General features: G+C 42.3%; 1 protein-coding gene across 7 annotated transcripts in view; it reads right to left on the bottom strand.

Annotated features, from left to right (window-relative positions):
* The window catches only part of HHAT (hedgehog acyltransferase), a 316,237-nt gene that overhangs the window by 202,562 nt on the left and 89,945 nt on the right, over window positions 1-23,730 (bottom strand). The gene's annotated exons all lie outside the window — the stretch shown is intronic.

Raw genomic sequence — 23,730 nt, forward strand, 5'->3', positions numbered from 1 at the left:
ACACACTTGGTTCCCGTCTAGGTTGGCTGCCCATCAACCGTGACCTTGGAAAGGTCACCATGCCTCTCTGAGCCTTCATTTCCTAATCTGCAGAATAAGTACTGGATGATAGGTGAGGTCTACTGTGGCTCTAAAAGGTCAACGTCTCCCACATGTTTCACCTCCAAAGAAATCCCTGCACCATGGGGAGAGGATGGCTCCTGGAGCCCAGGGGGTCGTCTCAAACTCTCACCTTTCAGGAACTCTCACTGTACACGTCTGGACCCTGCGCACACGGTCAAGGTGCCTCCTCTAGGGGCCTCCCGGAGATGCCACTCTTTATAACACCTTTTACAAACATGCATTTACCTGATCATGCAGAAGCACCACTTCCATCTGCTCTCTATTCAGCTCGTGTTCGCATGTAGAGGAATCCATTATCCCAGTTTGTCCAGGGCTGCAAAGTTTCCCAGGATGAGACTTTCAGGGCCAAACCCAGGACAGCCCCTGGCAACCCAGACCAGTCCGTCACTCCATCTTTGAACATATTCTCTGTCTGGTTTGCCTCTCCTAAAATGCCCTCTACAAAATACTTTGGAGCAAAAGATAACATTTTTTTTTTTGACCTGTACACACACTGCTGCTCCAAACAACACCATCTTCTGGTCACCAACAATGGGTTCCTTGGGTTGCCGCAAGGACACTTCAGTCCTTAGTTAAGAGTGTCTTCGTTCATTATGTCCCATGAGGTGCTCTGAGTTTGGCAGGATTTGTTGTAATCAATAAGACACACATGCACACACAAATTTTTGTAAGTATTCAACAAGAGCCATATGAATAAGAAAAAACCCCTATTTTAGCATTGAACTATCACTGTACTCTATTTCACTGCATCATCAATGCTTTAAAGAAACTGAAAAACAAAGAAAGCCAACAGCTGAGAACAAGAGTCAACAAAAGAATCCATTTGCTCACTTGTTGATCCTTTTGACAGACATGCAGGGAGCACTTATTCTATGCCAGGCAAACAATGATGAGAGACACGGCCACATGGAGGTTACGATGCACGTCTGCTGATCACTAACAGATATTAAGGCATTTAGCCAAAGGGCTCCATTCTGGCTACCTATAATAAAAGTTAACACGTTAACTATTTCACACTTAAGATCAAAGAAAAACAGGAGTATTCCCAGAATATCTAGCTGCTCGTCCCTTCCAAACCACTGCACATTCTTAGATGGTAGCCATTGCGTCTTTTTTGTAACCCTTCAGAGGACCTATCAAAATTTATGAAATTAACCTGAAATCTTCAAAGAGCCAAAGAACAAAGGGTAAGAATGTCTGAGAACAGAAGACAGAAAGGAAGCTGTGAAAATCAACAGTACCCATTCACCCCCTGCAATCAGCCAGAATTCAGAAGCCGTGGAGAGACTGAGAGTTCACCCCCGATCTCAGATGCACAGAAATCTTAGAACAGGGAGCAAAAGGAGGAGACGTGTCCTGCACTCAACTTGCAGAAACTGTCTACCTACTCAAGATGACACAGGCAACGAATGGCCAGTTTAATCTCAGGCGTGTCTTTGGAAACCAACACATACACACATGCACTGCAGCAGCTGCAGAGAAGCTGAGAGGGAGTCGTTGCTTTCAATCATCATCAGCCGCTCACAAGAGTGTTGGGAGGACATGTTTAGTTGCAAGAATGTCTGGGTCGACAGCCCCAATAAACGTGGATAAGAGAGGATGGCACCTCACGGGCCACCTGCCTGAGGCAGGACCCCACATTCACTCCTAGGACCCCCCCCCTTCCCCCAACCCCCACAATCAACCCTTCCGTAATGCCAGTGGACTCCACCTCATGAATGTCCCCAATTTGCTTTTATATTCATCACCAGAGATCTTGAAACTTCCCATCACCTCCTGCCTGCCTGCCTTTACTTCCGTCTTGCTTTCCACCAAAACACACACACACACACACACACACACACACACACACACATGTGCATATCACGGAAGCTTCTAACCATGCTGAACTTCTTTCTTTTCCCCTTCTTCCTTTTCCTGCCCTTCGATGTCTCATCTTTGGACTTTTGGATGTGCTGGTCCCTCTGCCTAGAGCATCCTTCCTCCGTCCTCCCTTCTTCATCTACCTGTTAACTGCTTAATTCCAAACAGTCCTTCAGGTTTCCTCTTAGACAGCACTTCCCCAAGAAGGCTTCCAGACGCCTCCAGACTGAGCTCTGTGTTTCTCTACGCACCCACACACCTTGGACTCCCACTGTCACGGGACCCATCGCCCTGCATTGTTACTGGTTTGTGTTTTCCCTTCATTTTTTAAAAACCAACTCTTTAAAGCAGACATTACACAAGGGCAGAGGCTGACCTTGCCTTTCTCACCTTCAAAGCCTTGTTCTCTAACCAAAGAGGGTTTGAATCACTGAGCACAGGCAATGAATGGCCAGTTTAATCTCAGGCATGTCTTTAGTAACCAACACATACACACACGCACTGCAGCAGCTAGAGTGCAGTTCTTTAACTGTTGGTCTCTTTGCCACAAGGCTCCACCTCCTGGCCAGATTCCCTGACCCAAGGTGGGTTTTGACCTGCTTTCTGTCTGTCTCCCAAGGAAGAACCAACCAGAAGACCAAGGCACTGACAGGCACCACCTTGAGAGGAGGCGGTGTTATATGAATGACCCCAAACTGGCCTCTACGTTGTCTTATTTCTTCACATCAGGCTGAGACCCATTAGTTCAAAACCCCACTCGTGCCAAACTCAAATTGTTATACATCCAATTATTTAAAACACAGCCTATATAAGCAGACTTTCTGGCCACCTAGAACCTGCCTGCTTTGCAAACCCTGTGAAACTCTGCCCAATACCTACGACCCATAAATAAGACAAACCTCCGGGGCTTTACAGGCCCCGCACCACTGCCGCCCTTCACAGCCCTCTGACTCAGAGACTCTTAGCCACGCCACTGTCACCTACACTCCCCTCCTGAGTCCACTCTCCCTGGGGAGTTCCCCTGCCCTGCTCCCCTTCTAAGTGAGGACCATACAATGTAGGCAACCGCCCAAAACATCACCCAAGCAAGGCTTGTGTGTTATTGCCACCTCATGCCTGTGTCTTTCCATGGAATCCCTTGAGTTCCTTACAGGCAGCTATCTGGGGAAGTCTGCATATTTATAATTTCAATGTAGTCCCAGTTTGATAAGTTTTCATCTGCTTTATAACCCTAGCTTTTAATTCAACAGCTGGTTCAGTCCATATTCCTCCTAAAAGGAGGAATACCTTTTTTTTTTTTTTGTCTTTTCCTAGGGCCGCATTCATGGCATATGGAGGTTCCCAGGCTAGGGGTCGAATGGGAGCTGCAGCTGCCGGCCTGCACCACAGCCACAGCAATGCAGGATCCGAGCCACGTCTGCGACCTACACCACAGCTCACAGCAACACCGGATCCCAACCCACTGAGTAAGGCCAGGGATCGAACCCGCAACCTCAGGGTTCCTAGTCGGATTCATTAACCACTGCGCCACGATGGGAACTCCGCATACCTGCTCTTCAGCATCGGAGTTCTACTGCAGCAACTCAGGACAATCTCCTACTCTCAGGACCCAGTTTACCCACCTCAACTCTTACTGGACTTCCCAGCTCTAGCCTCTATTCTCCTGTCTTAGTCATTGGTTTGGGACTGGCTTTATTAGTCCAATCCATTCTTCTAGCCCACACTCCTGGCAAACAGCCCTGGAAACTACACCTTTAAACATGGCTACTGTAAGGTCTTACGCTCTGTGAAATTTCTAGTTTCCATCCCTAAGAGTCCAACTGTCATAATTTTTGCAAAAGAACTTACACTAACATGGCTGGAGACCGAATCAAGGGTAATGAGCACAAGAGCAAACGGTATTTATGTTCTTGTCCATGGGTCTACAGAAAAGGAAAGAGATTTGTGAGTGTGATAGGATCTTGCGCCTTGATTTTTTTCTTAAGTCATTTGTTATGTCACTGAGTAAGCCTGAGACCCTACTAAGAAATGCTGGAAGGAAATAATTCATCATGCATGCTTCTGAAGGCCAAGTACATTTTCTTAGTGAATTGAGTTTTAACTATCCCAAAATATCCAGAAGTGAGGCTCCGCTTCCCACAAATCAGATAGCGCAGTGGATAAGAAATGCTAACACATCTAATTTAATAGATTTTCCCTTACAGATATCAGCCCAGGGTTAGGGATTAACCACCTGGGATTCTTGTCTAGGGAGAATGACCGAGAATCTCAAGAGAATGGGTGTCACAGGAGCGGGGATAAGTAAGCAGGCCAGGATAACCACAAAGGCTAGAAGGGAGACTGGTCTCAGAGGACCTAGTCCGGGGGCCTGTTGGTTCGAGCGGTTCGATCTGCCTCTCCTCTGGCTGCATAATAAATTTCTGTGCTCTCATCTTTGCGTCCTGCTCTGGTTTCAGAGGCATCAACAGCCGACAAAGATGTGCACAGAAGTGTTTGCTGTCGCTGCGGGAAAATTCTCAGCTGGTATCTCTGGTGCCCATCAAAAGATGACGGCTCCCAGCCAAAACCTGACCATGAACGTCTGGCCTCCATTTTTCAGGAGGCACTCGCTTCCCTTTTCGCGAAAGTCTGGGACCACGACGCAAAGTGCAGCCCAAAGCAAAGGGGGCGCCACCAAGAAATAGCCTCAGAAAGTGCCCAGTAGAAAGCCCCAGGTAGGCACCAGCTCAGGTGGCACCACAGAGCAGATGTTCTCAGGACACAGAAAAGATCCAGAACATAGGGAACACGTCCTCAGCTTCTCAAAGGTCCACTCATAGCAGGTAACCAGGGCAAGCACACCAGCATGAGGCATTCAAACTGCCCATACGTACACATTCATACAAATACAATACACACGCACATACACCCCAAGTTATGAGAAAACAACGGGTCCTACTCTGTGGATAAGTTCGGACTAGGGAGTGGTGAGTGAGCAAAAAGTACATAAATGGGAATGAGGATTTGGAAAAACGAGAAAGGGAAGTCATAAAAAGACAGGCTCTTAGTTCACAGAAAATCAACAGTTCTCCCATTTTAGTTACTGGACAGAACTGTGTATCCCAGTGATGCCAGATGACTTAACTAAAGGTTAGGGGTTTCTGATGTAAGGGACAACACTGGCCCTGTTTTTCTTCAGTTACGGCATTTTCCAAGAAAATCCACTCACTTATAGTTGCAAAAGCACAAAGAATCCCTCGTTTCTCACAGTGACATCTTGCAATTAACCCTACATGGCTGCTTTTAAACATCTCGGTTTCTTGGCACATGCACAGCCATGCTCTGTAGATTTGTCCCACTTGTCATCTGCCCGTTCAACAGACATTTATGTGCCAGATACTCTGCTTGGCATGGTGGACACTGACACTCACCTACCCATCATCCAGTTGCCCTTTCTTCCTGAGAGAATCTTGACTTTGCTCAAATAGCAATGTACCCTCTTAAAAATAATCACCTTCCCAGGATGCTTTGAGCCTAGACGTGGCCATGACCCATACTGTCCCATAGAATTGTAATAAGCAATTTTCTATTCCACTGGGCTTCTGAGGAAACTATTGTTTTTCCTATAAAACAGAAAGAATGATTTCTTTAACCTTTTTCTCTTCCGACTTTTTCCTTCCTATAATGCCTAAGTGAAGCCATGTTGAGACCACAAGCTACCGAGAGCTGGAAGGAGCCTGGGTCATTGGTAACTTCCTAGAGCTGACATGCTCATCTTTCCACCTCTCATTCTGTGGGAAAAACAAATGCCTACGTGATTGTGCTGCTGGAGTCAGGCTTCTGTGATGTGCAGCCTAGCTGGGCTCTGACAGTCAGCAAAAAAGAAACTCTGTGAGTTCCCCACTGTGGTGCAATGGGATTGATGGTGTCTCTGCACCGACAGGGACGTAGGTTCGATCCCCAGCCCAGCTGCAGCCGTGGTGTAGGTCACAACTCCAGTCTGGATTCCATCCATGGCCTGGGAACTTCCATATGCCGCATGCCAGCCAAAAATCAAAAAAAAAAAAAAAAAAAAAAACTCTGATCCTACCTTTGAGAGCCTTGCTCTACAAAATAAAGGGTCAAGGGTCACCAGTCATTTATTAACTTGAAGTGCAGAGACCAGCAAAACAAAGGAGAAAATAGGAACTTGGAAAGAGGAGCAACAGAAAGAAAAGGAACCCCCTTCCCTTCAAACGCATACATAACATCGTCAGTGATATAAGAAAAGATATCATGATCCATGAAAACAGAAGGCTATGAAAGACCAACATTTGAAGAACAAGAAAGAGCTCATGAAAATTCAATTTTTAAAAATATATTTAAAAGACAGGTTAGAGGAGAAATTTGGAAAAAAAAAAAAGCCCAGAAAACACATCATAAAAATCAAAAAGATAAAAAATAAAAGAAAAAGCATTAGAAAATTAGAAGCCCTGTCCAGAAGGTCCCAGAAATGAATAAAAGGCATCAAAGAGACAGAACTAAAAAAATTTAAATTAAAATATGGAGCTAAGGAAATCATTAGCAAAGTAAATTAAGACTACAGTCAGAATTAAAGAAAATCAGTTTTGTTTTGCTTTTTTATTTGTTTGTTTTTTTGAAAGGGCCTCTATCCCATTCAATGGGTGAAAATAGTCCCAAACCAGGACATATCATTATGAAATTTTAGAATATTCTAGACAAAGAGAAGACCTTAAAAGCGCCTAGAAAGAAGGTTCAAAAATCAAATTTCATGCACAAGATCAAGAAAACGAATGACATTAGACTCGATATAGCACCATAAGCCAGAAGATAAGAGAGCCATGTTATCAAAAATCTGGCAAGGGAAAATGATTTCAAACTCTGAATTCTATACCTAGCCACCTTATAGAGGATGAAGAGAGCAGAATAAAAGCCTTTCAGACATGAAAAACACCAAAAATTGACATCCCTTGAATCCTTTTTCAGAAAGTTACTGGGAGATGTAGTTTGTCAAAATGGGGAAGTAATTCAAAGAACACATGTATTCCAGGAAGCAAGGCTTCAACACACAAAAGGAATCCCCAGGATAATGGAGAAAGGAATTTCTCTGGACAACAGTTATGCAGCAGGTCTGGAAATCCACCAGTCCAGATGAAGACAGGACAGAAGGCTCCAGAAAAGACTTAAAGATAGAAGTGACATAATCCCAAATCTCTGTGAACACATTCAAAAGGAGATGTACATAGCTGGGGGAGAACGTGGAAGTGATTTAATGAGGACTATATAGAAAAGCAAAAAAAAAAATATATATATATATAATCAACTTCAGGGAACCTGAAAAATTACCCAAAGAAAAATAATGGTGGTAAATACCTAAGTACCTGACTCAGACTGGCATGGAATAAAAGCACGCCAATTCTGATCTAACTAACCTGATTTGAAAATAACTATATTAGGCAGATGGGAAGATAAGTTTGCATTTGTAGAGTGGGGGTGGGGTATAAACTTTTATCTTTTAGAGTGAAAATGTAAGCAAGAGCTTCGTGTTGTTGTGCTGGGGGGGGAGAAAGTGATAGGATGGTGACAAGGAATGAGTGACCAAATGTGTCACAAATGACACAGTGCACATTTATAAGGATTTCTGGCTGCCTGGCATCCACACTCCCAGGTTCAGGGAACTCCTCATCCTACGAGCCTTTGTCATTGGTGAAACCTTCCTCCTACTGTAAGAGCGGATGCCAGACAGTTGCTTTCCAGACTCCCTTGCACTTTACCTAGGCGCTGCCAATCATGCAGGGGCACTCCAGCAGCACTACCATTAACAGCAGCACCCAGTGGCCCGCGCTGGTATTGACAGCATGGGCCACAGAGGCCAGGGCCAGCTGTGTCTGGTGAGGGTGGTGGCACCTTCACAGAATCAGTTCTGTGGCATAATTTGGGCTTTGATTCCTGGCTGCATGCCCTGAATTCAGTTCTCCAGCTCTCCCTGTGATCCTGTGAACTGCCCATTTTCTTGTAATGTATCTGATTTTCTGCATTCATCATCCAAAGTTGGTTTTTGCTACATCCAGGGAAGAAACTGACCAGTTAAGACACTGACTGACTGAGAACCTGATACGAGGCATCACACTCTTGGGGGAAGCTGGGAAATCTTGACTTGCTTATCTGGATGCTTTAGGGCTTAAGGAATAAACAGGGAGGTTCTGGAAGCTCCAGCACAGTGCTGAAACTGTTGATCACATCGTAATTGTGGGTGGTCACCTGGAAAGAAAGAGCCGCTGGGGCAAAGCTCTGAGTGACCCAGCAGACACGTCCACAGTTCACTGCAGCGGCGGATACCATGACAGACCGCTCAGACCTTCCTCCAGGAATGAAGGGCTTATTATCTTATTATCTCAGCTGCTGGGGGTGTGACCAGCAGAAGGTCTCAGCAGGACTGCCTCTCCCAAGAAAGCCACCTCATCCAAGGTCACAGCCCTTTCTGAGGCAGCCCACATCCAGTGACTCATGGACATGTGGGTATTAAGACTTGTCCCCTCACTTCACTGAGGACAACTCTGAAGAATCAGCTAAAGCTTCCATTAAGACTGTATCATCCTGCTGTACAGCACAGGGAACTATATCCAGTCTCCTAGGATAGAACATGATGGAGGATAAGTATACATATATGTATAAGTGTGTGTGTGTGTGTGTATATGACTGGTCACTGCTGTACAGCAGAAATTGACACACTGTAAATCAACTCTACTTTAAAAGATTTTTTAAAAAAAAGACTGCATCAAATTCTGCCTCTGCCCCATCCTACTTCCTTCCCTTTGTTTCCATAGGCATTAACCCCAAGAGAACCCCTAATAAACACCTGCAAATTAGCCTCCCTGGGGAACCCATATTACAACTAATAATAGCGTGGTGTCCTTTAATTTCAGGAAACATAGTGTGGGCTGTTGGCTTCCAACTGCCAGGGGAGCTTTAACAGAAGAGTTAAGAGGAGAATCACAGGCTCGAGTTCCTAAAGTCTCAGCTCCAGCAATGGACTGAAATCCAGGGACTTTCTGTTACTCTGCTAAAAAAAAAAAAAAAGTTGGATTCTTAGATTTATCAAATTACTGCAGTAACTGGAGTCTCAGCCTTGCACATTAATGTGAAAGTTAGGCACCAATCTCCAAAGGACGGGACTCCTAAGAACTACAGTGGGGATTACTGAGTATATCCTGAACCCCAAGCCTCAAGGAAGGCACCCCTTGCCAGCAGAAGCAGCCCCTCTCTCCCTGTGAGGTAAAGCTGACCTGGCCTTGACTGAAGGCTTCTCTAATGAAGTCACCAGAGGGAATCTCCACGTGAGGGAAGCCCATCTTCCTTCTGCTTTTCCGGCTCTTTACCAATGAGGGTGGACCCAGCCTGCTCCGGGGGCCTATTTCAAGACTTTCACCCCAAAAGAATGGCAAGATTTTATTTCTTTATATTGACAAAAATCTGACCAATGTGTGTGTGGAAATGGATTCTAGATGGAGGAGGAAAGAACAAATGCTCACTGGGTGGAATTATCGATACGGGCGTGCTTTCCAGCCTTTCAGGATTCTGTATGCCAGGGGGGGTAGCCGGGAATGGGGCTGGCTGAGGGTTTAGACACCCTGCCACCACAACTGCCCATACTTATGGGACGGAGATGCCAGAAATTCTTCAGGCAACCATAAAGGAAGTAATAGCATCATTTCAGGAGATAAGAATGTTCGGTAGACTTATCATGTGTGACCTGTTAACTCACCCTCTGTGTTCCCAAGAGAGCCCTTGACCAAGACTTTGAGATCTTCATGAGCGAGGGAGCACAAGCATCTCGGAAGTGGGCAGCCAAAGCCATTCTCTGTGAGCTGGGGATGCTGCTTGCGGACCATCAGATTCCACATTTCAATGCAGAGACAACGTTAAGAGATAAAGACAAAACAGCAGCGTTTACCCCCAAGGCAAAGTGGGCACGATCACTACTGTTAGGCATGTGCCCAGCTTGGTAATCACAATGCTCGGACCCACAGGCACATTTGGTGAAGCGTAACTGGCCATAGGACCCTGGGTTTTGGGTGGGGGGTTGTTTGTTTTTGCTTTTGCTTTTTAGGGCTGTATCCATGGCATGTGGAGGTTCCCAGGCTAGGCGTCGAATCCGAGCTGGAGCCACTGGCCTGCACCACAGTCACAGCAATGCCAGATCCCAGCCGCACCTGTGACCTGCAGCACAGCTCAGGGCAACGCTGGATCCTTAACCCACTGATCGAGGCCAGGGATTGAACCTTCGTCCTCATGGATGCTAGTCAGATTCATTTTCGCTTGAGTCCTGACAGGAACTCCAAGGACCCTGGACTTTCAATAAATGGGGACTCTCACCCTCCCTTTAGACAAACTGCTTCACTTCCTGAACAGCTCTGTGTCCGTTTATAGGTGTGAAGCTGTTACCTGCTCTTAGGGTTGCTGTGAAGATTCTGTCTGTTGCGAAACGCGAAGGTCTTCAGGAGTATCTGGCAGAGAACAAGGGCTCGAGCTACCGCTATTCCTATTATCCCCACCACTGTCTTCACTGTATGCAGAGCTGGGGGAAAAAGGTCAAGTCTTAGTGACCAGAGATGTGCCCTGAGCCACCGTGACATTTATAGCTCTTCAACCGAATCCAAGACCTGAGTCAAGTCACAGAGCCCTTGAATGAAGTGGGAGGAAGTTGCTATAAGGGAAGAAAATTCTACAACCATAGCACAAGTACACACTTTAACTCATGTCTCCTTTCTAGCATTCCCTAAAGAGATGAGGTCATTTACCAGGGTAACTGTGTTCCCAGAGAAAGTAAAATAACCAGAATCGGGGCCGCGGGGGGAGTCACTGAACACGGTCTCTCAGCTAACAGTGATATGTACGAACCCCAAATGCTCTTCTGGTCCATGAATCAGAGTAGGTACAAATGCGGCAAAAGGGACTTTGGGCCTGAGTTTGTTTGCCAGTACTCCAAGTGGACCCCAAATCCACCTGCCGTTATCCTCTGAGTTACTGAGGAAAGAACTGGAAGAATCCCTATCCTTGCTCCCAGATCTATGAACTAAAGTCTATCATTAGCAAGTGAAGATACAGGCCCTGCTTTCATTACAATGTTGGTCTTTCCTAAAGTTGTTCTCCCAGTAAGATGTGTCTATGGCGATGCTAGAATAGCCCCCCCAGGGGTAAAGGTAGCCCCATGGGGGTGGGCACAACCCTGACAAGGGCACCAACCAGAGCCCCTGGAGCTCTGTCCACTCTTTGCTCAGGTGGCAGATCTTCCTGGAGTCTGATCTCCACCTGAGAAGCTGATTATAGCAGCTCTAGGCCGCGTCGGAAATTGAAGGAGAAGGGAAAAGAAATCAACAAATCCCTGAGAAGGGATAAAAGAAACGGGAAGAAAATTTTATTTTGACGTCTCTAGGAGAGCCTTAAAGGGAAGGAAAGAAAAACGCAGGTCACCGGTTGCCATGGAGTTCCCAAGGCCTCCTAACTACAAGGCGCAGCACTTGAGCCCTGATAACCCAGCCAGTCAGGGTTTTTCCATCCCACCAGGAGAAGATGTAATACCTTCCGCAGAGTCTGTGAATACCTTCGTTGGATTAACCCAAACAAATGAATCCTATAGTAAACCACCTCTACTTACATCCTGCTTTCTGCTCACTTTGCAGTCATTGCTTCTTTAAACTGAAGTATAGTTGATTCACAGTATTATATTTCTTTCAGGTATACAACACGGTGATTCAATAATTTCTTAGATTATACTCCAATTAACGTTATTATAAAGTGAAGGCTACATTCTCCTGCGCTTGTGCAGTATGTCTTTGCGGCTTATTTATTTTATACTTAGTAGTCTGTATCTCTTAATTCCCTGCCCCTCTCTTGCCCCTCCCCTCTTCCCTCTCCCAACTAGTAGCCACTGGTTTGTTCGTTGTATCTGGGAGTCTGCTTCTGTTTGCTTATACAAATTCATTTCATTTTTTAGATTCCACAAATAAGTGACAAGAAAGAGAGTTTTTCTCTTTCTCTGTCTGACTTATTGCACTAAGCATAATACCCTCTAGGTCCATCCATGTTGTTACAAATGACAAAACTACATTTGTTTATAGCTAATGTTCTACTGGGATACATGTATACATACATACATATATATATATACACACACACACACACACACACAGGATATACAAATATTATAATATACATACATATATAACATACAGTAGAATATTAGCCATAAACATATAAATAAGCATATATAAAGAACATCTTCATTCATCAGTTGATGGAATTTAGATTGCTTCTCTATCTTGGCTACTGTACATGGTGTTGCTTAGGATACATACACCTTTCTGAATTAGCATTTTCGTTTTCTTAAGATACACACGCAGGAGTGGGATTGCTGGATCATATGGTAACACCATTTCTAGTTTTAAGGAACGTCCACACTCTTCATAGCAGCTACACCAACTCACATTCCCACCAACAGTGTACAAGGGTTCCCTTTTCTCCACATCCACCCCAATATTTGCTCTTTGTAGGCTTTTTGATGATAACCATTCTGACTGGTGTGAGGTCATGTCTCATCATAGTTTTGATCTGCATTTCTCTGATGATCAGTTATTTTGAGTATGTGCTACTGGCCATCTGTATATCTTCTTTGGAAAAATAATGTCTATTCAGGCCTTCTGCCCATTTTTTTAAACAAGTTGTTTCTGATATTGAGGTGTAGGAGATGCTTACATATTTTTTACATTAATTCCTTATCAGTCATATCATTTGCAAATACTTTCTCCCATTTAATAGATGGTTTTGTCAATTTGATATAAAAAACCTTTTAAATTTAATTAGATCCCAATTGCTTATTTTAGCTTTTGTTTCTTTTGCCTTAGGAGACAGATCCAAAAAATTTTTTCGCTATTATTCACATCAAAGAGTCTTCCACCTATGTTTTCTTCTAGTAGCCTTATGGTTTTTGGTCTGACATTTAGGTCTTTAATTCACTTCAATTTATTTTTTATACATGGTATGAGAAAATGGTCCAATTTCATTCTTTTACATGTAGCTCTACTGTTTTCCCATCACCACTATTGAAGAGATAGTCTTTTCACATTGTATATTCTTGCCTCATTTGTCATAGATTAATTGACAATAAGTATGCAGGTTTATTTCTGGGCTTTCTATTCTGTTCCATTGATCTATATGTCTATTTTGGTGCCAGTACCATTCTGTTTTAATTACTGTAGCTCTGTAGTTAATTCAGGAAGCATGATAGTTCCAGCTTTATACTCTTTTCCCAAGATTGCTTTGGCAATTCAGGGTCTTTGTGTCATTCTAAATACATTTTAGGATTATTTGTTCTAGTCCTGTGGAAAATGTCATGGATATCTTGACAGGAGTTGCATTAAATCTGTAGATTGCTTTGGGTGACATGGGCATTTTAAAAATATTATCTTTTCTAGGAGTTCCCATTGTGGCACAGTGGAAACAATCCAATTAGTAACCAGGAGGTTGCAGGTTCAATCCCTGGCCTCACTCAGTGGGTAAAGGATCCAGAGTTGCTGTGAGCTGTGGTAAAGGTCACAGACATGGCTCAGGTTCTGTGTTGCTGCAGCTGTGGCATAGGCTGGCTTCAACCCCTAGTGTGGGAACTTCCATATGCTGCAGGAGCAGCCCTAAAAAAAGAAAAAAAAGTAAAATTATCTTTTCTAATCCATAAAAATGGGATATCTTTCTATTCCTTTCCTACCCCACTCCATGTAGACTTTTCTTAAAGCCTTGGTTGTACAAGAGTCCTTCTGCCAGTCTACAGTTAGTGTTCAGTGAGAAATGCTCCACGTGTAGGTGTTTTGTTGTTTTCAGGGGGGGAGGCGAGCTCCATGTCCTCCTACCCCACCATCTCATCACTTCAACCTGTAGTCATCACTTTTCGGATGACTTCCTTTAGGCACCTCATGAAAAATCTTGGATTGATCACTGGCTTGAATGTCTAGTCACTCACATTCACTAGGCAGAGTTCTTATAAAACGTCTTTTCTTCACCTGAGCATGTACATGAGGTATTCCTTAAGCACCTGTGCAGTGCACTGTTCTTCAGTGAGCACTGAGGGAGACAGACACCAAAGGTAATGGCATAATTCCCTCTCTAAATCAGCTTTCACTCTACGGAGTCATCTCTGAGCAAGGTGGAACATTACTCCGTCCTGGGATCCTTGGAAATGAAAGCCCAGTTGTATATCTTCTTGCATAGGAGACAGAGGCATCTTTTACTGTCTGTGCTGATGCCTCGCACTGAACTGCAACTTTATGATGGAAAAAAAAAAAAAAAGGCCATCACAGAAGAACAGAGAACCCTTCCACCAAAAAAATTAAAGTGACAATTAAAAAATAAAAATACCTCTTTACTATCTCAGAAGGAAATCAGAAACTGAAGACCAGGGCTGAAGTACCTTTGTAAGCCTAATATTCCCTGATGTTTATTTTCTTTCCCTCTCTGAACATCCCAAAAGGGATTAGCCCCCAAACCCTAAAGCTGAAGAAATCCTGTGCACTGGCAAGAAAGGGGACGCTTGTCATGCTCTACTCCAATGCCATGGCAGCCTGGACAAAGGGAAACCCCGAGAAGGGAGGGCAGGTCTGCCGCAAGGAAGCAAGAAGCAGGCCAGACTCAACGGGCTGTGCCACTGCAAGGCCATCTGAGCTTCTTTGACAAGGGGACATGAGGCATTATCGTTTAACACAATTAAAGCAGCATATTAGCTACTGTCTCTATTTTCTCACTTCTTTATTATTCTATAGCCTTTGTTTATATTCTTTAAAAATGACCAAGTCAACAGTGAAAAAAGTCAACCGTGGCCAAAGTCAACAATGACTTGCAAAATAAAACAGACTCTCTTCAGGGCCTTTTTGCTTGGCCTCTCTCCAACTTCTGATAAATCGAGCCTTCCTTTCTTCTTGAAACCTTCACTATACTCTATACTTTGTTTATTAATTTCCTTCTCATTTGTTGCTGGCTCTTCCTTTTCTTCCTGCCTGTTAGATGTTGGCATTCCCTCAAGTTCCATACTTGGCGCTCCTTTATTCTCATGCTCCACATTTTTCTAGGAAATCTCTTTGCTCCCATGGACTTGACTTATCCCATACACTCAATGGCTTTCGAAAGTCTGTCTCCATCCCGTTTCTCTCCTGAGCTCCAGGTCCCATCTAACTGTAGCAGAGAGGTCTCCACCTGGATATTCCATTTTAAATACAACTTGCCAAAAACTGGGCTCCTTCTTCTTCCCTAAAACTTGTTACTAGTCTTCCTATATTCCCTGCTCTTGGTGAAAGGACATGTCAGACATCACCTAAACTCTAAAATTGAAAATTCCTTAGATCCTTCCCTCTCTCATCCTCCCTGTCTCATTGATGAGCAAATCCTACTGACTGTACCTCGCTCTCTCTCATCGGTCCATTTTTCTCCAACCTCCTTGCTTCATCCAAGTCCTCAGCACCTTGATCCTGATTTTCTTTAATAGTCCATCATGTAAAACACTGCCTGGCTCTGTAATCCTTGTTGAGTGAAAGAGATGGATCATTTTCTAACAGGTTTTCCTATTTCCAGTTTTACTCCACTGTGATGCATATTCTTCACTGCAAGCAGAATGTTTCTAAACCCCAAATCTAATCCTGTTTCCTCTCTGCTTATAAGCTTTCTGGTTTTCACTCTTTGGGTATTTAAAATACCCAAAATACGTAAATACATCCATGGATCCCTATCGCCTAAAAGGTAGAACAAATTCTCCTCAGCACCATCTACAAGCTCTCCAAAATAAAACCCCTTCATGCATTTCTGACAGAATCTCTCACTGTATCTTCGACTCTACATCTGTCTCTACTTACAGCTTACATTCCCTGAGTATACCAGAGTAACCCATACCAAGCAGGATCTTTGTTTGCTGCAGCCACAACGCTTCCCCCTCAACCCTGTCCATCTGTTCTTAACAGGAACTGCCTTCAGAACAAACTATTTTATCAGACCCTAATCTATTGGTATTTTATCAGATCCCAACCAACCTGGAAGAAGGAAAACGCCCAACTCTAGTCTGCTCTTGTCTTCCACGTGAACAGAAGAAAAATACTCAACTACTCAACTCTAGTACCCCCATACACACACACACACACACACACACACACACACGTCATTCTATACTAAATAAAAGGGTTGGGAAAAAAAATAGACACATTTGTGCAGTTCATATCACAGGGGCATAGGCTCACTGAAAGACTGAGACACAATCATAAAACTAAAGAACACTTTCCTTCTCCCAACATCTTATACTGAAGTTCCTTTACCCAGACACCATGTCCATTTTTCAAGAAAAAAATTACAAGGTACATACTAAAAGTCAAAAAAAAAAAAAAGACCCACAGAGAAAGCAGCAGACCCAGATATGGCAGGAATATAGAAATTATCAAATTGGGAATCTAAAACAACTATAGTTAATATACTAAGAGGTTTTTTTTTTTTTTCTTTTTACAGCTGCACCTGTGGCATATGAAAGTTCCCAGGCTAGGGGTCGAATCAGAGCTGTGGCCTCCAGCCAAAGCCACAACCACCAGCAACACCAGATCAGGTCCGAGCCACATCTGCAACCTACACTGTAGCTTGCAGCAATGCCAGATCCTTAACCCACTGAGCAAGGGCAGGGATTGAACCCACATCCTCATAGACACTAGTCAAGTTCTTAACCTGCTGAGTCACAAAGAGAACTCCTGTACTAAGAGTTTTAACAGAAAAAAACAGACAACATGCAAGACAGATGGATAATGTAGGTAGAGATAAGGAAATTCTAAGAATCAAAAAGAAATGCTAGAGCTCAAAACTGCAATGTAAGAGAAATAAAGAATGCTTATCAGTAGACCGCATACAGCCGAGGAAAGAATCTCGGAGCTTGAGAATCTGTCAATAAAAACTTCTAAACTTGAAAAGCAAACAGAAAGAAAAAGACCAAAGGGGAAAAAATACAGAATGAGGTACCCAAGAACTGTGGGACAACTACAAAATGTGTGACACACAGGTAATGAGACGACCAGAAGGAAAAGGGCAGAAGCAATCTTTGATTCAGTAATGACTAAGAATTCCCAAAATTAATGTCCGACGTCAAAAAAAAAAAAAAAATTCTAAGCTCAGAGAATCCCAAGTAGGATAAATGCCCTCAAAATATACCCATGTATATCTATTCAAACTGCAGAAAATCAAAGATAAAGAAAAAAAATTGAAAGAAGCAGTGGGGGTGAGGGTAGGAAACACCTAATATATAGAGAAATAACGATAAGAAATACTTGTAACTTCTCCTAGAAACCATGCAAGCAAGAAGAGAATAGAGGAAAATGTTTAAAGTGTTGACGGGGAAAAAAACACTAAAATTCTGTATCCTATGAAATTATCCTTCAAAAGTGAATGAGAAATAGACTTCCTCAGACAAGCAAAAATGGTGGAATTTGTTTCCAGTACACTTTACCCGTAAGAAATGGTAAAAGAAGTTCTTCAGAGAGAAGGAAAATGATACTGGTCGAGAGTTCCTTTCATGGCTCAGTGGTTAACGAATCCAACTAGAAACCATGAGGTGGCAGGTTCAATCCCTGGCCTCACTCAGTGGGTTAAGGATCCGGTGTTGCCGTGAGCTGTGGTATAGGTCAGAGATGGCTCGGATCTGGCATTGCTGTGGCTCTGGCGTAGGCTGGCGGCTACAGCTCTGATTGGACCCCTAGCCTGGGAACTTCCATATGCCGAGGGTGCAGCCCTAAAAAAATAAATACATAAAATAAAATAGGTCACTTCTCCAAAAAAGTCATAATAAATCTTAATATGTTTATGCATAACAACAAAAGGACAAAATTCGTGAGGCAAAAACTGATAGAAAAGCGAAGAGAAACAGATGAATTCGCTATACCTAATTGGAGATTTCAACATCCCTCTATCAGAAATGGGGAGATCCGGCAGCCATCAGATCAGTAAAGACATGGTTGTACTTAGCAGTGTACCATCACTCAGCTGAATATAACTGACATCTCCAGACGATTTTATCTAACAACAGAATACGCATCCTTCTCAAACTCACAGGGAACATTCACCAAGACAGCTACATTCTGGCCATAAAACATATGTCAATAAATTTAAGAGAACAGAAAACTGCTCTCGGACAAAATGGAACTAAATTAGAAATTGACAATAAACAGCCAAGAAATCTCAAAATACTTAGAGATCAAACAAAACACTTCTAAATAACACATCAATGAAAGGAGACATCTCCAGAAAATTAAAACACACTTTGTATTAATAACAATAAAAATACGACTTATCAAAATGTGTGGAATGCAGCAAAAGCAGAGCTTGAAGAGAAATTGATAACATCGAATGCACATATTAGAAAAGAAGAAATACCTAAAATCAATAATCTAAGCTTCCACCTTAGGAAACTAGAAAGAAGAGCAAATTAAATCCAAAGCAAGCAGAATAATAAAAATTACTGCAGAAGTCTAATTTAAAATATGAAACCAATCTTTTTAAAAAATCAACAAAACAAAAAGCTCGTTCTTTGAAAAGATCAGTAAAATAAGTAAGTTTCTAGCCGGATTAACCAAGGAAAAAAAAAAAAGAAAGAAAGAAAACAGTGCTAATACCAGAATGAAAAAGGGGAGTGCAGTACAGAGCCCATGGACAAACTTAAGCCCACAAATTCAATACCTTAGATGAAATGGACAAATTCCTTGAAAGATACAATTTGTCAACTCACACAAGAAGAAACAGACAATATGAACAGGATAATACCTATTAAAGAAATGGAATCAATAGTTGATAAACTTCCAAAACAGAAAATACTCCAGTAAGTAATTATGCCAATATTCTATCATTTCTTTCAGAAGAAAGAGGGAATACTTCCTAACTCATTCTATGATGCCGGCATTATCCTAATACCAAAATCAGACAAAAGCAGTACAAGAAAACCACAGACCAATCTCTCTCATGAACAAAGATGCAAAACCCTAAACAAAATATTAGCAAATCAAATCCATCAATGTATAAAAACAATTATACACCATGAAAAATGAGACCTATGTAAAAGGCTGGTCAAATACCTGAAACTCAGTGACGGACTCTATCCCATCAACAAGCTAGAGAAGAAAGAAAACACGTAACATCAATAAATACAAGAAAGAGGCATTTGTCAAAATCTAACACCCATTCATGATAAAACCTCCCAGCAAACTAAGAATAGAAAGGAACTTCCTCAGCTTGATAAAAAGCATCTACATAAAACCTGCAGCTACGATGATACTTAATGGTGAGAAAACAGATTTCTAGTTTCAGACCAAATAAAAAAACATCACACTTAGCGGTGAGAATCAAGGAAAAGGCAAAGATTTCCCCTCTCACCACTCCTTTTCAATATCATACTGGAAGTCCTAGCTTACACAATAAAAGAAGAAAATGAAATAAAAAGCATATACTTTGGGAAGGAAGAAATTACTTTTGTTTGCAGATGAAATGACTGTCTATGTAGAAAATCCTAAAAGAACCAAAAACAACAACAACAAAAAATCTCCTGGGACTAAGAAGAAATTTTAGCAAGGTTGCACAAAACAAGGTTAATATATTAAAGTCAACTGCTTTCCTATTTACCAACAATAAACAGGTGGAATTTGAAACCAAAAACACAATACCATTTACAGTTAGCACCCCCCAAAGAATGTAGGTATAACAAAATGTGAACAAGTTATATATGAGGAAAACTATAAAAGTGTGAAGAAAGAAATCAAAGAATCACTAAACAAATGAAGAGATAGGAGTTCCCGTCGTGGCTCAGAGATAACCAACCCAACTCGTATCCATGAGGATGCACGTTCAATCCCTGGCCCCGTTCAGTGGGTTAAGGATCTGACATTGCCATGAGCTGTGGAGGAGGCTGGGATCTGGCACTGCTGTGGCTGTGGTGTAGGCCAGCAGCTGCAGCTCTGATTCGACCCCTAGCCTGGGAACTTCCATATGCCGCAGGTGCGGCCATAAATTAATTAATTAATTTATTTATTTATCAAGAGATAGCCATGCTCATGTATAGAAAGACTTAAGGTATCAATTCTTCCACACTTCCTCTATAGGTTCAATGTAGTCCAGATCAAAATCCTAGCAAGTTATTTTGTGGATATTGAAAAACTGATTCTAAAGTTTATATGAAGAGGTAAAAGACCCAGAATAACCAACACGACATTGGAAAAGAAGAAAAAGTCAGAGGACTGCCTCTTATCTGACTTCAAGACTTACTTTAAAGCTGCATTAATCCGGACAGTGTGATCCTGGTGAAAGAATAAATAAAAAGATCGAAGGAACAGAATAGAGAGCCCCAAATAGGCTCATAAATACAAATACAGCCAACTGATCTTCGACAGAGAAGCAAAGGTAATATAATGGAGCAAAGACTGTCTTTTTAACAAATGGTGCTGAAAGAAATTCAGGTCTGTGGATATAGACCTGACATCCTTCGCAAAAATTAACTCATAAGAGATCATGGACTGAAACGTGTAATACACAAGTGTAAAACTCTTATAACACGGGAGAAAACCCAGGTGACCTGGGGTGTGGGGGTGACTTTTTAGATACAACAACTAAGGCACAATCCATGAAAGAAATCTTTGATAAGCTGAACTACATTAAAATTAAAACCTTTCGTTTTTGTTAAGGAAACTGCCATCTGCGAGTATGAAAAGTCACAGACTGGGAGAAAATATTTGCAAAAGGCAATTAGATAAACGACACATCTTAAACATACAAAGAACCGTTGAAATTCAGCAATAAAAAAAAATGAACAATCCAATTAAAAAATGGGCAGAGACCTGCAGCGGCAGCTCACCAAAGAAGACATATAGAAAGCAAATAAGCAGATAAAAAGACATTGCACATCATATGTTACTGGGGAATTGCAAATTAAAACAGCAATGAGACATTACTACACAGCTGTTAGAATAGCCAAAAATCCAAAACACTGACAACACCAAATACTGGCAAGTCTGTGGAGCAACAGGCACTCATTCACTGCTGATTAAGAGGCAAAATGATACATTTTGCACTATCACTTTGGGGGGGGGGGGAGCCGGTTTGAGAAAGCCAGTTTGGCAGTTTCTTATGAAAATAAACACATTCTTACTATATAATCTAGCAATTGCACTCCTTGGTATTTATTCAAAGATGCTGAAAACTTATGTCTACATAAAATCCTGCACATGGATGTTTGCAGCAAATTTATTCACAATTGCGAAATTTAGAGTCAACTGAGATGTACTTCAGTAGGCAAATGGATACATAAATCAACTGTGGTCCATCCAGACAATGCAGTATTATTCAGCACTAAAAGCAAGTGAGCGATCAAGCCATAAAAAGACATGGAGGAACCTTAAATGCACATCATTAAGGGAAAGAGGTCAATCTGAAAAAGCTAACTACTGTATGATTCCAACTATAAAACATTCTGGAAACGGTAAAACTATGGAGGTGGTAAAAAGATGCATGGTTGCCAGGGATTAAAGGGGAGAGAAGCATTAATGGAAAACAGAGGATTTTTTAGTTTTTTCACTGAAACGACTCTGTACGATATCATAGTGGTAGATACATGTCATTACACATCTGTCAAAACCCACAGACCATACAACACTGAACAAATCCTAATGTAAATGACGGACTCTGGGTGATAAAGATGGGTCACTGTGGGTTCGTCAGTTGTAACAAATGTCCCACTGTGGTGGGCATGGAGATGGGGGGGAGGCTGTGTATGTGTGGGTCAGGGGATCTCTGAAGCTTGCTCTCAATTTTGTTACAAACCTAAAATGGCTCTTGTGATGGAACCTGATCGAGGGTAAGGTGAGAAAAAGAATGTATGTACATACACACACACACACACACACACACACACACACACACAACTGGGTCACTTCGCTGTACAGCACAAAACTGACAGAACACTGTAAACCAATTATAACAAAAAAGACAAAAAATAAAAACAAAATGGCCCTAAAGATAAATTAATCATTTAGAAAAAGAAAGTATAAACAGGGAATGATAAACCCCCAAGTCAGGTTCTCGTCATGGAAGGAGGAAAGGAGGCGATGGGATTGCAGGTACAGACAAGGGGCTCTAGGATTCTGGTTCCTTCTTAAGCTTTGTGGTTGGTACCCAAATGGTTCACGGGTGAATTTTCTAAGTCAAGAATTTAGCACCCTTAGTGCTGACCTTAGGAGAAATAGCTGCAAGCCCCACTTTGATTTTGCTTTCCAGTTTTCATAGTTAAAAATCGCCTGAACTGATACCATCTCTTAATTCGGATGCAGGATCACTGTGATATGCTTTAGCATAAGCCATCACTTCACCCTATTTGGTTTGTCTAAGTGTATCATTAAAGCCTTAGATTATGAGTTACCCTCACCTACTAAAAAAGATTTTGTTCAGGAAGAAGAGACTGTCATTAAAACAGCTCGGCATTTTTCCAATCCTAAAAGGCATCTTCCTTGAAAAAATTCTGATTGAGCATAAGCGATAACAAGGGCAATCAAGATTTTTTTTTAAATCTATAAATCACCAAACAGATAAGGAGTCAGGCTATTACTCTTGCCCTCGGCAGGGAGCAGCTTAATCTGGCCGGAAGATCACACATTTCCCACTGGAGCTACAGGCTGGAGGTCAGAGCGCGGGGCTGACTTCAGCTTCCCGGGAGCTCTTGGAAGGCGCGCAAACAAGGAAATGAGGTTTTATGTAGAAAAGGGACATGTTCCCTGCTGTTTGGGCCAGAGGAATAAAGAACCATGACTTCTCCGCAGAAAAGTCCTGGACTGGGAGAGACTGTGTCCTGCTCAGGAAATAAGACCTCCAGCCCGCTTATTTGCAGATATAAAGAAACGGGAAGACAAGAAAAAAGGGGCCAGCAGAGGGGCCAACATAAGCTCACACTGTTAATTCCATCTGCCAGACATTTGAGGAGGAAAACCCTTCACTCGCATGGTTTCGTTCAACCCTCAAAATAACCCTGCAAAGGTGAGTCTGCTTACTTGACAGGTGAAGACACAGAGAGTTGTAGCAAGCTGCCAAAGGTTGCCCAGGAGCCTCTAACCTTTGTTCAAACCTTTGTTTGTCTATGGACCAGAGGTTCTTATCTTTGTCTGTGAAGGGTGAAGGGATAAAGAAGATATAGATAGATACGGATATAGAGATAGGAGATAGATAGATACAGATACACACACACATATACATACACACAACAGAATACTCTTCAGCCATAAAAAGAATGAAATAATGACACTGCAGCCACATGGGTAGACCTAGGGATTATATGAAGTAAACCAGACAAAAACAAATATCATATGATATCACTTATATGCGGAATCTAAAAATATGATTCAAATGAACTTATCTACCAAACAGAAACAGACCCACAGACACAGAAAACAACCCTGTGGTTCCCCAAGGAGAAAGGGGGAGGGATGCATTAGAAGTCTGGGATTATGTACCTGAATCACTTTTCGGCACACCTGACACTAACATAACATTGTTTATAATAGTATCAACTATACTGCAATTAAAAAAAAAAAACCAGGAGTTCCCATTGTGGCTCAGTGGTAACAAATCTAACTAGTACCAATGAGGACCAGGGTTTGATCCCCTGCCTCACTCAGTGGGTTAAGAATCCAGCGCTGTGGAGTTCCCGTTGCGGCGCAGCAGAAACCAATC

This window comes from Phacochoerus africanus, chromosome 11 (genome assembly GCF_016906955.1).
Source record: "Phacochoerus africanus isolate WHEZ1 chromosome 11, ROS_Pafr_v1, whole genome shotgun sequence".
Lineage (NCBI taxonomy): Eukaryota > Metazoa > Chordata > Mammalia > Artiodactyla > Suidae > Phacochoerus > Phacochoerus africanus.